At 37.9% G+C, this 13,553-nt stretch overlaps 1 pseudogene; it reads right to left on the bottom strand.

The window, feature by feature from the left end:
- Positions 1 to 12,623: 12,623 nt before the first annotated feature.
- LOC121821079 (U4 spliceosomal RNA) lies at positions 12,624 to 12,692 on the bottom strand (annotated as a pseudogene).
- Positions 12,693 to 13,553: the final 861 nt, after the last annotated feature.

Raw genomic sequence — 13,553 nt, 5'->3', positions numbered from 1 at the left:
CTGTTCCCAATAAATTCTACATCTGGAGGCAAATATTTGATAAGAGACAAACAATAAGAATTTTATTATGTATCTGATCTGAACAAAATGCTTCAGGTGATAAGATCATAGGACCACATTATATTATCATGAAAACTCTTGTATTAATTTTGGTGTCTGTCAAGTTACTGGATAACAAGAGAGAAAATACAACATCATGTGCTAAGAAGGAAGTCAGGAGAAAGAATTACTGAAGTAAATCCAACACTTCAGGGAAAAAAGTTCAAATCTCAAGATGGTTTCAAGTTGTCCATTTTCATCCAAGTTGCTAGCAGACTGTAAGTCTATTGTTCAGTGTTGATTTTACAATCTTTTCTTGCTCATTTGCCCCACAGGAGAGAGGGATCTTCTTTTTTCAGAAGAAACGAAGTCACTATTCATATGGCTTCCGAACACATTGTCAGAAGAGAAAAGCTAAATGTATTTGTCAGCATTATTTCCACTTATTCTTCTGATCATTTGGAGGATTATATTTATATACCCATGTGAAAACTAACATCCCATGACTCCAACAGATGTATGCTATGAATTATAGCTGGGGCTGTGATAAAGACCTTCATGGAAATCCCTCTTTTCCTTCATCCTGCTTACCCCCCAGTCTTCCACCCAACTCACTCCCCATTCCCTCCTCTGAAAAGGTAAGTCCTCCAACATGGAGTCAGCAAAGCCTGGTACATACAGTTGCAGCAGATCCAAACCCCTCCCTCTACATCAAGACTGTGTAAGGTGTACCATCATAGGTAATGGGCTCCAAAAAGCCAGCTCATGCACAAGGGATAGATCTTGATCACCTTGGGAAAAGGAAATTGATATCTCCTGAGTAAAGTGGGGGTGAGGGGGGCAATAGAGGGTCGGGGATTGGGGGATGAGAGCACATGTGTTTTTTCTTAATAAATAAGGAGATGCAGATTAGTCCAACATTCATTAACAGTGTTTCAGATTTATCTCTAAAAACTTTACTCTTCTTCATATAAGTTTAGCATTCAGTATTCATACACAAGGTAAACCCATGCCATTTATTTTTATTAAAGTACTGCATTGTAATTTGTGTGCATGTGTTGGGGGCGTTGCCAGAGTACAAACTTAAAACTAAAGGGGAAGCACTATTTTCAGTTGAATTCTCCTAGTAGAAGAGAAATAAACTAACATTTGACTGTAAGTAGTATCACGAATCATGTCAGAAATCACTGAAAAGGAGCACAAAAAATGAAACAGGGAAGGCAAAGAAGCTGGGTTTCTCCTGGTCCTTTGATAAGTTGAAATCAAAGCTGTGATTACATGTGTAAGGATATGATTAGGTGGAAATAAATCTGTAAATTACTGTGCAGTTGTATTGCTGTGGGGTCTGATGTTTGGTAAGGAGTGAAAGCAGAAAGCATATCTAGGTAGCAATATTTTATTTGGCTAAGAAATTTGATTAGGACCACAGTGTATCCTTAGCCTACATTCAGCTATCAAAGGAATGCTACATAGATATTAACATCCCTGACTTGGGGGGATTGACTATGAGCTGTTCTTAGGAGGTTATGGTACAAATGCGACCTGTATTTAAAAAAAAATACAGAACAGTTGAGATTCTCTTTCAATTACTTCTTTGCAAGAGATCTGGCAGGTTTATTCTTACAGTACCACAGAAGCTAGTGCAAAATGCACTAACAGGTACACTATTGGCACAATGGTTGGGTTTGTTACAGCTTGCCAGGGACTTCTGGGAGCTTTATTGAGCATACCTCTTGTCTTGTGGATGATAAAACAAAGATACTTAGCAATTCGGTGCCATGGACAAAAAATACTTGGTGATTGTTCCCATGAGCATCAAGTATTTGGCACCTACTATTAGTCATCATCCTGTATAGCCCCATACAAGTCTGAGATAGCCCAGGAAGACAACTAAAAATGTTTGCAACAGGAAGCTACTAGCACATATAGGAGAGTAAGTTCCAGAGTTATGGGCAGAGAAGCAGCAAGTCCATTACAATAAGTTAAGGGAAAAGAGAAGCACAAATTTCTGAATGCTAATTATTTCTTTTTCAGCCTTTGTAGGTTTCCCAGCATGTAGAGGGAGTCAAGTAGTATTTTCTCTCTGTTTATGATTTCCCTCTGAGACTATCATTGCTTTAGGCAAATGTATTCATGTGAAGAATCATTTTTCTCCATGTCGGAGAGTGGAATAAATGTCAACATTTTTTTTTGGCAGCCGCAGCTCATACTACACTCCCACCATTAATGAAATTGAAATTACATATGTTAGAAACCTCAATCATTTTATTTCAAGGGACATTCAAGTTCACTCTGGACACTCAGTGAGTTCTCTCTACCTCTTTAACTCTGAGTTTCTGTTTAGAAGGCAAAAATGGGGTCATGTATTTGTACTTTTTTCTCTGAATTTTTAGTAGAAATAAATATTAAAATATTTCTAGCATTATTAATTCCCTTCACACTTGGCATTCTCTATAAACGCTTCCTAAAGCCAGACATTCAGTATACAAAATTTGAAATCTTTAAGGTTTGCTTAGTGGAGCCTCTGAGCCATTTAATAAATAGCTCTTACATTTGCATAGGAATCATAGGCTCCTGGAGCAGAAAGTAAGCTTAAGCAAAAATCACAGAAAATGCTTCATTTTATAGGTGAGAAAAATGAGACCCAGGGAGAGTAAGTGATTTGCCTCAAGCCATGCATGCAGTTTGTGGTAGAGATAACACTAGATTTGAGAGTGCTGAAACCTGTTCTAATATTTTAGTAGTATTTAATAGCCACAAATTAATCATAGTGAAATGATAATAAGTGAAATTAATTATGCTATACATTCTGGTACTAATCCTTTGCCCGTTGTTTCAGTAAGGGAACTGTTGATGAGATGATGGACCATTTAGGAAGAATAGTAATGTGATTAAGAGAAGAGGTCACTAGGATCAGATTGCGTGTTCAAATTACAGCTCCACTGTGTCTTACCTATATTATTTTGAGTGGTATTTTAGTGACTCCTTTCTTCTTTGATAAGGAGTAGCAAACTGTGTCAGTATTGTTGAAAGGAATTCATGTATTTAGTTACTCAGACATAATGGGACTGAACATACTAGAAGTAGTATATAAATGGGAAAAATCTCAGGAACTCACGCTAAAAGTTTTTTCTCAAATTGGTTGTCTTGTCTATCCTCTATGTGAGGGTATGTGGCTAATCTTATTGTAACTTGTAATGTTGTGCTCTGTTGATATCCCTTGGATGCCTGCTCTTTTTTGAAGGGAAATGAGGAGGAGGAGGAGGAGGAGGAGGAGGAGGAGGAGGAGGAGGAGGAGGAGGAGGAGGAGGATTGGATTTGGTGGGGAGAGAGGAGGCAGGAGGGAGGGACTTGGAGGCATAGAGGGAGGGGAAACTGCCATGGTCGGGATATAATATATGACAGAATAATAAAAAAAATGTTTACCATTAATTGCTTTTATCAAGGCTTTACCACAGATACATCGGATGGATTGCCCTTGACTGGTAAATTCTTCTCACAGTTCTCATTCTTTTTGTGATTACCATCCGGCACCAAGAGACTGCTACATTGATTGCAAAGACTTTGAACATCTTTGTTCTTTGTGATAATGATCACTCCTAGAAATTGTAACAGCTTCCTGTTGTTATTTGAGTTCCCATGTTCATGTCGACAAGGGAAGAAGATTCAATAATAGATATGAATATCTCTGGGCCAACAAGATGGTTACACTTTCATTGTATGTTGATAATATGACACTCCCCACATGGGTATTTGTATTGTTATGCATCAAGTCACTCTCTCAGCTTCTCACTATGTTAGAATGCTGCTAATACAGTTGGATCCCTAAGAATCATCTCCAACTATGTTCTTTCTCACATGACACTTGAACAGTATTAGATTCATGTCTGTTCTCATGGCCATCTACATCCTGACAAAACAAAAACTACTATTTTGCAACTTGTACTAATGTCCCTTGAAAGGAAACAATTGTCCTTTTAGGTCAATAGGTCAGAGGCTACTTTGCTGACTTTGGTTGTTGCAAGTTGGTGGTTTGACAACATGACACAGGAGGCACAAACTGAGTGCCAAAGAGACTGAGGTAGGAAGACACATGGCAGAATGGAAGGGCAGGTAATTTAGAGCTATTTATCGACATGGAAAAAGTCTGAATCCCTGAATCCCAATAAAATATTTATATTCCAATGATACATTTAAAGCCTTGCCAGTCTTTGAAAAAAACAGGCTCAAACAGATGGAGAACTTTCATAGCTAGACTCAAGAGAAGGAAGCTGCAGGTCACTATTGTTTAAACATGGTTCTGAATGGAGATGTGATATGAAAAGCCATCAATGAAATTAATTCAGAGTAGACAGAGCTGATGCTCAGAAATATATGTTAAAAGTATGTCTTCTTGCCCCCATGATTTTTAGGATGTTTGGGAAGGTGTTTACATTGCTGTTGAACATTATAGTAAAAGATAGTTTAGGGGCATTTTGAAATCATGTCAAAATACTTAAATTCTTAGTTACAATCTTAATAGTATAACTGAAAGAAGGATCATTTCACATGTAGTCAAGAAACAATTTCCAGACTGGTGGGACTTTGAACCATTGGCTGGATTCTTACTAGAAGAGACAGCTGGATGATGGACATTGGATAAAGGTATTTCTGATAAGCTCTGCAAGTATAAAGACTGTTTTTAGTTACTGACAAGACTACTTTGTTGGAGTGTATAGCTTAAAATTCCTAATCCTCTCTGTCTAGTGGATGAAGAACTATTAAGGACTGGAGATCCTGGGACCTATTGTTTTTGAGAAGACACCCACAAGACATTAATAAAAGCTATGGGAGATAGTGATATGGCTAAAAAGCTGGAGGTGCTTGTGTGTGAGGATTTAATTATGTCACTAAATTCTACAATGTGGTAGGAGAAAACCAATACCCAAGAATTACCCTTTCTCCTCTGCATTCACATTATTACCAGTATGTGCCTGCACACACAGACACACACACACACACACACACACACACACACACACACACACACACACACTCAGGTATATAGTAAACATTTTTTTTTTTTTATAAAAAGTGAACCACTAAAGAGCTATAAATTCTGAGGAGAGGAAGTACTTGTTCAGGCAGGGATAAAGGAACAGCAAACATAAGCCTCTCTGGGGGATAATCCTGATGTGCCAACCAAAAATGAGACAGTATTCTTGCTACTACATACCTTGCTCTTCTGCATGCCCTGATTTCAATGTCACTGGGAAATACACTAACAAATATGGCGGTGTCCTCCTACTCCAGCCTCATTGTAAAGTTGAGATTTTCTTCTCTTATGGGGAGTACTATGAAGTCATTGAAAGCAACGTAGCTTGTGTATCTGGTACCTCTCATATTGCTGAACAAATAAATCTCTACAAAGAAATTTCTTTAAACTGGGGAATAGGAGTTGAAAGTGATAATGCTGGGGCTTGTTCCAGAAGGTTCTGTAGAAGTTTTTTTTTTTTTTCAGAAGCATGGAGGCCAGATGTCTGCCAGAGTAAGGGTCCTTATGACACACCTTCCTCTCTTTACATCTCACTCTCTCTCTTCTGAATCAACTTCCAAGTTCAGTGTTATACTGTCCTCTGAGGACAATAGTGATAGTCTGCATTAGAACATCAGTGAATGTTTGCAAGAGATAGGACTTTGTGAGTGTTAATGTTCCCTCAGATAAGGAGAGATGGGGGAGGGCTGGTGGACTCTCACCTGAGTTTACAGCCATTTATTCTTGCCATTCTTGATTTGTTGTATGTAAGTCTACATGAGTTACACATAGCGTTCTGGTCTTCAGAGATGCCAGAAAATATAATGGTTAAAAGATTAATGGGAGTGGAGGACTCCATCTGTGCAGCTATGAGGAAATCTGCATCCATGCTGGCCTGATACTTTCTCCTGGTGTAACTCCTGGGTTGTTCACTCCTGTAAGTAAACTCTCATTCATGAGCTGTAAGAAAGCCTAATGAACTCATTGGCTTCTCAGGTTGGACTTTTGTAGAACTGTTGTTTTCTGGGTCTTTATAAGGAGGAGTTAAATGTTGGTTTCCTTTTTCCCAAGGAGAGAGGTAATACAACATAAAGCTGCTTCCAAATCCTTATCTATGGTTCTGTTTTATGGTTTTAAAAGGATTTGACAGGACTAGGTGCCCTTGAGAAGTGGGCACAGTAATGCAGGGGATACTGTGTCCTACTGTGGGCCACAGCACTTGAGAAAATAATTGGTTACTGAAGAGCCAGGAAGCAATGGTTCTTGTAAGAATAAGCTGGAACCAGAATGTAAAGGCTCTATATTGTTTATTTACTATTGAATTGCATGAAGGTTTATTATTTATTGAGAATGTGTTTTTCTACATTTTAAAATAGAACAAACTGTCATTTGGAAGATAAACACATCACAAAAATTCAAATCTAATAATCATTATTATTGGATTAGAATTATTTTGCCCTTTATTTTCTAATTAATGAACTCTAATTGTACATTGAAACTTCATTAGGATATTCCCATGCATGCATATAATATGTTTTCAACCATGAGGAACTGCTAAAATTGGGGAACCCAATGCACAAAAGGGTAAAATTGAAGCTTTTGAAGGAGCATCCTTATGCCTCAAATTTAGAGATGAATTCAGAGAGATTCAGAGACACTAGAGTCAAGAGACATCTGGAATTCTAAACAAAACAAATAACGCATTCTTTGAATTCCTTTATATTTTGTACAGTTTTGAAAACTGATCAATTTTCCACTGACCAAAATAAATGTTGTCCCCTGTGTACAAACCCGGTGTGTACACCTTCACAGTTCTCTTACTTGTACAAACCCGGTGTGTACACCTTCACAGTTCTCTTACTTGTACAAACCCGGTGTGTACACCTTCACAGTTCTCTTACTTGCACCATTGATTCTTTTTTTTCCTTTTATTGCCAATGGATATTTTTTCTCACATTATGGGTCCTTACTAGTTTCCCCTTCCCCTACTCTTCCCAGTTGCGTACCACCTTCTATTCCATCTGGATCCATTCCCTTTCTGTTTCTTATTAGAAAAACAACAGGCTTTTAAAGGATTAATATAATTCAATAAAAAATAATATAAAACAAAGGCTAACACATCTGAATGAGACCAAACAAACAAACAGAAGGAAAAAAAGTCCAAGAAAAGGCACAGGAAACAGATATAAGCACAGAGATCCACTTGTTCACACACTAATGAATTACACACACACACACACACACACACACACACACACACACACACCACACAAACACACACACACACACACACACACACACACACACACACACACACACACAAAACCCTCTAAACTGAAAGCTATAATGTATATGTAAAATATGTAGGGTAAAGAGAGAGAAGAAAACATAAAATAAAAGTTGAGAAATGGGGTGGAATTTTTAAAAAGGAAAAGAAAAAAGAAAAGCCTGTTTCCTCAGTGTCCTCCTTCCCCTTTGGCTCTTACACTCCTTCACCTCCTCTTCTGCAGGGATCCCCGAGTCCTGAGGGAAGGGTTTTGATGGAGACATTCTGTTTTAGGCTAAGTGTTCCAAGGTCTCTAATTCTCTGCATATTTTCTGGCTGTGGGCCTCTGTATTTGTTCCTGTCTGCTGCAGGAGGAAGTTTCTCTTCTAAGCACTGAGCAAGGTACTGATTTATGAGTATTGCAGAATGTGATTAGGAGCCATTTTATTGCCTTCTTTTTAACAGTAGTATTTGGTCTAGCCTGGGGTCCCTGGGATATCCTCTCAGGTTGTTGGTCACCTAAGCAGTATTGGGTATGGGTTACATCTAATGAAGTAGGCCTTCGGTCCAATCAAATATTGGTTGTTTATTCCCACAAACGTTGTGCCACCAAAGCGCTAGCATATATCTTTCAGGTAGAACACCAATGTAGATCAAAGGGTTTGTGGCTGGGTTGGTGTTCACAGTTTTCCTTTGGCAGTTTTCAGAATACCTTTTTGTACCAAAGACACTAGTGGATAGAAGTGAAGACTCTATGAAGGCACCAGCTCAGCTTCTCAATGTTCAATAAATTCTGTAGGTGTGTTCTTCAGCAGTAAAGACCTGTTGTCAGTTGTGGAGAGCAGCTTATAGTGTTGGAAACACCCTGGGTTGTTTGTGCTTCCCATGGGACCCATTTGGTCAACAACTCAATTAAATATAACAAATGCTGGTACTGGAGGCTTCATTTAGTGAAAAGACATGGCCACTTGGGGCTCTATCTCCCCCATTATTTGATGATTTCGTTTAGATCACTTTCATACATGTATATATTTTATGAAACTTCTACTCTATTAGGATTCCATACTACCACTCAAACAGCCCCTAATTTTAGCTATCTTTCATGTATTCCTTCCATAATCCCCTCTCCTCTCCCTCTCCCTATTTGATTCTCCAGTATATCATGAATCTTAGAAGGTCTTATTAATAAAAATAAACCTGGAGCAGGTATTGGGGTGAATGCTGGAAGAGTAGAGAAGCGGAACAAGCCACAGCCATCTCACCTTATCAGTTCTTCAGCTGATCTCATTTCCTCAGACTGGAAGCCTCTGAGTCCTCATTCAAATGGATCTCAGCTGAACTGCTGCTAAAAGCCTAAAAGCTTAACCAGGCTCTAGTTCTTAGTCCTCATGCCTTTAATACCTTTCTGCTTCCTGCCATCACTTCCTGGGATTAAAGGCGTGAGTCACCATCCCTGGTTGTTTCCAGTGTGGCTTTGAACTCACAGGGATCTGGATAGATCTCTGCCTTTGGAATGCTAGGATTAAAGGTGTATTTTCCACCATTTTCTGGCCTCTGTATCTAGTGGCTGTTCTGTTCTCTGACCCCAGATAAGTTTATTAGGGTGGACAATATTTTGGGGAACACAATACCACCACACTACAGCTCCAGTCCCCTTCCCCATCTATCTATAACTTTGTTATTTGCATTTCCTAAGGAGATCTATCTGTTCCCCCTCCCACTAGTCTCTTATTCTATACCTAACCTCTGGAGTTCTGTGGATTGTAGCTTGATTGTCATTGACTAATATCCACATATAAGCTAATATCCACATATAAGCTAATTGACTAATTATCCACATATAAGCTAATTGACTAAATATCCACATATAAGCTAATTGACTAATATCCACATATAAGTGATTACATACTATTTTTGTCTTTCTGTGTCTAGGTCATCTAACTCAGAATGATTTTTTTCTTGTTCTATTCATTTATCTGTGAATTTCATTTGTTCATTGTAACTTAATGTCTGAGTAATATTCCATTTTATAAATGGACCATATTTTCTTTATCCATTTATATGATGAGGGACATTTAGTTTGTTTCCAATTTCTGGCTATCATGAATAGAGTAGTAATAAATATGTTTGAGCAAATGTCTCTGTGGAAGGATAAAGCATCCTTTGAGTATATGCACAAGAGTGAACTAGCTGGATCATGAGTTAGATCTACTCCTATCTTCTGAGTCCCCATCATACTGATTACCATAAGTAGCTGTTCATATTTGCAGTCCTACCAGTAATGGATGAGTGTTCCCCTAACTCCACATCCTAGCCTGCATGAGCTGTCACTTTTTTATTGATCTAGCTATTCAGATGGGTATAAGATAAAATCTGAAAGTAGTTTCAATTTGCATTTCCCTGATGTCTAAGGATGTTGAATATTTCTTTGTCTTTCAGACATTTGAGCTTCCTCTATTGAAAATTATCTTTTTAGATCTGCACCCCATTTTATAAACTGGGTTGTTCGTTTTCTAAAGCTAGTGTTTTTTAGTACTTTATATACTTTAGATACTGGCCCTCTATCAGATGTGAACTTGGTAAAATTCTTTTCCCATTCTTTAGGCTGCTACTTTTTCTGAATGATGGTGTTCTTTGCCTTACAAAAGCTTTTCAGTTTTATGAGGTCCCATTTATTAATTGTTGACCTTAGTCTCTGTGCTAACAGCGTTATGTTCAGAAAGTCTTTTCCTGTGCCAATGAGGTTAAGTCTATTCTCCACTTTCTCTTCTGTCATATTCACTGTATCTAGTTTCCTGTTGAGTTCTTTTGATTCACTTAAAGTTGAGTTTTGTGCATGGTGATAATTATGGATCTGTTTGAATTTTGTCACATGCAGCCATACAGTTTATTCAGTACCATTGGTTGAAGATGCTATCTTTTTCCAGTATGTATTTCTCGGCTTTATTGGGATTAATCCACAGAGTCTATTTAATGATCAAAGGAATTTATTTGGGGGTAAACTCACAACCACTCGAGATTTATTGCAGAGTCAGAGAAAGATGAGCAATGTCCTATGCTATATGGCTTGATTCAAGTTCTCAGCACCCAGAACCGCAAGGTAGCCAAGAAGAGAGGGTGTTCCTGCATTCCTGGTCTTTAGGGTCCTTGGTAGCACTGCCCAAGGAGCAGGTACCCCAAGGTCATAGGCAGGTGTAACAGCTACAGCTGCCTCACTAGGGGCGATACTTCAGGGTATGGCTCAAACAGCTATTCACTACATCTCCCCTCTTTGTCTAATGTAAAGGTAAAGCCATGGAGCATAATTTACATAGATAAATAATTATGGGTTGTGTTAAACTATTAGAGCTAGCTAGCAAGAGGCCTGCCATAGACCATAAAGTTGATAATTAATATTATGCCTCTGAATGATTATTTATAAGCAGCTGTAGGACTGTGGGGTCTGGTGAAACTGGAGAAACCTTTCAGCTGCAGAGCTTCTTTATAAAACAACAACACAGTTTTCCATAGGTGTGTATACTTAAGTCTTGGTCTTCATTTCGGTTGCATTGACTGGCATATCTCTTTTTGTGCCAATATACTATGCTGCTTTTATTTATATAGGTCTGTACTACAATTTGAGGTAGGGGATTGTGTGGTATCATTCATTTTTCAGAAATTTTTTAACTATCCTTTTGTTGTTGTTATTGGTGTGTGTGTGTGTGTGTGTGTGTGTGTGTGTGTGTGTGTGTGTGTGTGTGTGTTTCTATATGGAGCTGAGAACTGTCCTATCAAGATATATGCAGAATTGTGTTGGAATTAGTATAGAGATTGCATTGGATTGTAGAGTGCTTTTGGTTGGGTGGCCATTTGTATTATATTAATCCTTCTGTTTCATGAGCATGGTGATCTTTCCACCTTTTGATATCTTCTTCAATTTCTGTCTTCAAAGACTTGAAATTCTTATCACACAAGTGTTTTACTTGCTTGGTTAGAGTCGCAAAGATTTTATTTTATTTGAGGCTATTATGAAAGGTTTTGCTAGTGTTTAATAGGACAGGTGGAAGAATTTCCTAAAACGTATGTGTTCCGGGATATTTTTTTCTCGTTCCTTCTATGGAATCATGAGCTTCATCCCTTCATCTGACTTCCAGTGAAATGAGCATGGATTCAACAGTCTATCTTGAAGATCTACAACACTGAGAACACATAATCTTTTATCCTGAGAAATTTGTATATGAGAGGTAGTGGCTGTGGCCTCACAGACCTGGTAGTAGTACCAGCTATACTTTTATTATGTGACAGGAAGTTCAGGTTCTCCCTGTAGGATAAATGTCAGATATCTTCCATTCTGTTTTTTCTTTGAATTCTTTGTCTCTTGTGCCATTGTTATCGAAGGGACTGAAATATACATGGGTGTTTGAATTTTAAAATGACACAATATATGACAAGTAAGTTCTAGTATCATGGCCTCCTAAGAGTTGTTCTCCAGATCTGTGATAGACAACTTGGTTGTCAACTTGACTACATCTGGAATCAGCTGAAATCTAAGGAGCTTGGCATGCCTGCAAGAGATTTTCATGATTGCATCATTTGAAGTGAAAGACCCACTCTAAATCTGAAGAATACCTTTCAATGGCAGCCCATATAAAAGGATATGGAAGAAGGAAGATTTCTGCATTTTGCCTGCTTTTCCTTACTCTCATTGGTAAACTCATCTATTCTGAGGTATTCCTTCACTTCCATTATAACCCTTCTTCAATATTTCAGTGTAGACTGAAGATGAACAGATCTCTAGGGATTCCCTGGGAATTCAACATCAAATTAGGACTGAGGACACATCCAATCTTACCGTTTAAACAGCTACTATGTTCTTAGCCTTTCTGTTTTGAGGTAGTCATTGTTGGTCTACTCAGATCACAGTTTTGTAAGCTACTCTAATAAATCCCATATATATGTTAATTCTATCAATTATGTTCCTTTAGAGAAGTCTAATACAAGGCCTTGCATAAGCAGAAAGCAAAGTCATAATCATACAAAAAATAAATCTATTCATGTACCTGTCTTGTCAAAATGAATCTCATTTTTTTTTTCTAGTTTGGAAGTAGTCTGAAATAGTCAACTCCACCAAGTGCCTATATAGCCTCCTTCAGAAATTATGGCATAAGAGATTCAAATTTTGTTTTCTTGCAGACAGGTTAAACTCTGATATTGACAGTAGTTATACTAGCTTTGGCTAGTAGGCTTGTGTATCTCAATTTTTAACATCATGGTCTGTTCATTTATAGTTTTCTGCAAGAACTGAGGTAGCCAATGATATAAACCATCTTCAATTAGCAATAATCGTGCCTTGGATAAACCTCATTGGCTATGATACTGCCACTGCGTAAAGCTGATATAAACCATCTTATATTGAACTGTCAGGACACTTTTTTCCTTGACTGGTAATTATTTTTTTTTATATTTTTTTCATGATAAATCTCTCATTTAGGCAAAATGGAAATCTTATATAAATATTACCACTTAATGGCTAATCTTGTTGTCCTTGTCCATCAATACTTCCATATCCAGCATCGCCTTACTAATTGTCTTCTTGTTTTTAGATTTTGACACTTCTACCACACAGACAAGCCATTTACAGCTGTTCAAATTTCATATATAATCTGACCCCAGGGAACTTTTCTTTTCTTACAAAGTAGAAAACCAGATGTACTTTTCAATTCTTTGTTTATTAGGAATGACTTCTATTGTGCATGTCTCTCAGGGGCATCCCTGTGTGGAGCTGTGCTTCAAATAACATCTGTGGTACACTTATAATCTGTTTGACTCTTATATTCTCACCTTACTGCACTTAGGGTCCAGGTTCAATTATATTGTAAAAAGGCCAGTGCATCAGTCAAATAGTTCTATATGGAGGATGCAGACTGTGAAGGAACTAAGAACACTATTATCTCATCCACACTGATCAAGGCTAGGGTGTCAGCCTTTCATTTGCTTAGGCATCTGTGTTTACTGTAATCAAGTTCTGCAAGTCTCACATACTCAGGGAACTATTACTCTAGGGTTCTGGTGAGTTTCTCTTCTTTGCAAAACATTTATGTGTTTTTATTTTATGTACACGAATATTTTGTCTGCATGTATGTATGTGTACCATGTGCAAGTTTGGTGCCATTGAGGCATCAGAACATCTGGAATTGGAGTTTCAAATGGATGTCAGCTGCCATGTTGATGGTAAGGAACCAAACCCTGGTCCTC

This window comes from Peromyscus maniculatus, chromosome 10, assembly GCF_049852395.1.
Source record: "Peromyscus maniculatus bairdii isolate BWxNUB_F1_BW_parent chromosome 10, HU_Pman_BW_mat_3.1, whole genome shotgun sequence".
Taxonomy (NCBI): domain Eukaryota; kingdom Metazoa; phylum Chordata; class Mammalia; order Rodentia; family Cricetidae; genus Peromyscus; species Peromyscus maniculatus.
Note: the sequence above shows the minus strand (reverse complement) of the source record. Positions and strands in the feature narration are given on the sequence as shown.